Source organism: Nannospalax galili, unplaced genomic scaffold (genome assembly GCF_000622305.1).
Source record: "Nannospalax galili isolate Female #2095 unplaced genomic scaffold, S.galili_v1.0 scaffold25336, whole genome shotgun sequence".
NCBI lineage: Eukaryota > Metazoa > Chordata > Mammalia > Rodentia > Spalacidae > Nannospalax > Nannospalax galili.
Window position 1 is genome coordinate 3,336 of NW_008337376.1, and position 3,106 is coordinate 6,441.

The 3,106-nt window shown below is 50.3% G+C and overlaps 1 long non-coding RNA gene across 1 annotated transcript; it reads right to left on the bottom strand.

Moving 5' to 3' along the window:
• Positions 1–383: 383 nt before the first annotated feature.
• Positions 384–1,994, bottom strand: LOC103733635. Its single transcript, XR_607241.2, has 3 exons — positions 1,940–1,994; positions 1,109–1,162; positions 384–890 (listed from the first exon to the last, which is right to left on the bottom strand). It is a non-coding gene; the product is annotated as an uncharacterized LOC103733635 (long non-coding RNA).
• Between the last annotated feature and the right edge of the window lie 1,112 nt (positions 1,995–3,106).

Sequence of the window (3,106 nt, forward strand, 5' to 3'; positions counted from 1 at the left end):
CCCAGGTCCTCACAGCACACTTAGGTGCATGGAGTGAAGAGCACACATTTGCACATGCACAGAGAAGCAGGCTTTGGTACTTGGTGTTCCCAGGAGGTTGAGAGTGGGCACCCTCAGTCTGGGCTCCAGAAGACATGAAGTACAGATGGGTCTATGTAGAGAGAGCTGAAGACCAGCAAAGGCCTAATGGTGTGGAGATAGAAAAGCCATTGCAAGCTGGGCCTGGTGGTGCACCCCTCTGATCCCAGCACTCAGGAGGCAGAGGCAGGTGGATCTCTGTGAGTTGGAGGCCAGCTTAGTCTACAAAGCGAGTTCCAGGCCAGCCAGGGCTACATAGTCAGACCATGTCTCAAAAAGAGAACAAAAACCAAGCAAACAAAAAACCAAAAAGAGAAAAGGCGCTGCAGTGTTGCGAAAGGAGAGGACAGAGAGGCAGTGCCAGTGGGTGGTAGGCTGGGCTCAGTTATGGTGGCCATTGAATGCTAAGCTGGGCTGGTAACGTCAAAGATTATATCTGCCCCATTTGTAGCTGTTTCCCCACCACTCAAGTATTCCGTTACTGAATGCCCAAACTGATTCTACTCAGCAGATGTGGAGGACTGGAGCAGCAAAGAGAAAGCTAAAACAGTTGTCCGAATGAGGCTACACCAGGCCAGGAGACACAGAAGTGGAATGGGCCAGAGGCAGTGACAGGGCGAGAGCTCAAATGTGGATTTTGACCTCATCAGCCCCTCACACCTTCACAGGGAGGTGGGCCTTCGGGTGGTTGTTCTCTCTTAGGCCCAGGAGGATCAAATTGCCCATGGGCAGCCCTGGTGCCTCCACCTGATACTCACCGCTAGACCCTGGTGGCCTGGGCTTCCTGGCCGCCCTGCCTGACCTGCACTGCCCTGGAGAGACAGAACCGGAAGCACAAATTAGAACCCTAATCAGAGGATCCATAGCTTCCACCTAAGTGTAGGTAGGGAAGCAGATCCAGAAGCAAGGAGAGATGTGCCTGAGACACTCTGGAGAGCTGCTGGCTCTGAAACGTCTAGGATCAGTGTGATGGGGTTCAAAGGCCTGAGAAGGATCAGGCCTGACCCTCCCCAGCACTCCCCACTCTTACCTTCATGCCAGGTGTGCCAGGGGTCCCATCCTTGCCATCAATGCCTGGAGGCCCCTGTTCAGGAGAAAGTTCAAAGGAGACTCACTGAGAGCCTTGGGGTCAACCTACTTGCCTGGTGACATGACCTCTAAGCCAGTTGCAGTGTTCAGGTAGGCAGAGGATCTGGTCATCTCAAGAAACCTCAGCCAACTGGGTTAGAGTAGCCCAAGTGGGAAAGGGTTAAGGGGACTGTGATGGTTTGAATGATAATGTCCCCCATAGGCTCCCAGTATTTGGACATTCTGTTTCTTCCCCCCCTACCCCCGCTGTTTTGGGAGGTTTTAGAAGGTGTGGCTATCCTGGAGGAAGCAGGTCACTGGGGGTGGGCTTAGAGAGTTCTTAAGCCTCGCCAGATCTCTGGTCGCTCTCTTGTTTCCTGTGCCTACATGATGATGTGAGAGCTTAGCTTCTGCTCCTCCTCCAGCCACCTCTGCCACCATGCCTCCCTGCCAAGATGGACTGTAATTCCTCTGGAACCGTAACCTCAAACCCTTCCTTCTATAAATTGTTTGGGTCAGTGTTTCTACCACAGCAATAGAAAAGTGACTAATACAGGGACAAACCCCATCTTTCCTTTGTGGGGATGATAACGCTCAGTTTTCTATGGCATCACCACTATTCACAGGTGAAGAAACTAAGGCTCAGAAAAGGAGGTATTTGCCAGGATACAAAGCCAGCCACCTACTGCAGAGTTCAGTCTAAAGCCCCATGTTCCTCTTCCTCTAGGTGTGTGGACAAACTGATCAGATCCTGGCCTCTGAGTGGGCCAGGGCCTGGGCCCCTGGCACTTACCGTTACTCCCTTTGGGCCTGTTAACCCCTGGGGTCCCGAGACACCTTGGCTTCCCTGCAAAGTAGATAAAGATTAAGTCATCTTCTGGATGCTGAGTCTATTGACTGTAGAGAGAGGGGCACAGCTGATACCAGTGGCCTCTGGGTCCCAGAGTTCCTGCAGCACAGCCGCATGGTGCAGAGGTTGAATGAGAGAGATTTGGAAATACCACCTCTGTCCCAGCACCAAGGCAGGGAGAGCAGGCTAGGGATCCTTGAAGCCCCAGATATCCAGAGAACAGAGCAGTCACCAAGGATGATGGGTGGGCTTTATATTGGGGGGGGGGGTGTTGATTTGAACAAGAGCTGTGAAGATAAAATGGTTTGAGGATAACCAGAAAAAGCTAAAGACAGGCAGACATTAAAGAATAATTGTTGCTTTTGTTTTGGTCTTTTTGAGACAGGGTCTCCCTGTAGCCCCAGCTGTCCCAGAACTCACTATACAGACCAGGCTGGCCTTGAACTCACTGAGATCCACCTGTCTTTGCCTCCCAAGTGCTGGGATTAAAGGCGTGCACCACCATGCCCGCCTCTTTTGTTAGTTTTTAAAAAGATTTTGCTCTTTTTATTTTATGCGTCTGTTTTGCCTGCATGTATGTAAGTGTACCACGTGCATGCAATGCCTGTGATGGCCAGAAGAATCAGACCCCCTGGGTCTGGAGTTACAGATGGTTGTTAGCCATCTGTGGGTGCTAGAAACTGAGCCTGGGTCCTCAGCAAGAGTAGGCAGCCATTAATCCACCAAGCCATTTCTTTAGCCTCTCTTTTGTTTTTGTAAAAAAAGTTTAAAAATGATATTTATGTGGGGGAGGGCATATGCCATGGCACACTTGTGGAGGTCAAAGGACACTTTGCAGGAGTCATGTTCCTCATTTTGTTATTTTTATTTTTATGTGTATAAGTGCATTGCCTGCATGTGTTTAAGTATACCCGTGTGGTGCAATGCCCAAACCCAGGTCCTCTGTAAGAGTGCTCTTAACCACTGAGCCATCTCTCCAGTCCCCAGTTTTCTCCTATCATGTAAATTCTAGGGATCAAACTCAGGTAGTCAGTCTTGGTGGTAAGTGCCTTTACCTGCTGAGCCATCTCAACAGCCCTCTTTCATTAGTTTTGATAATGTGATTATGTG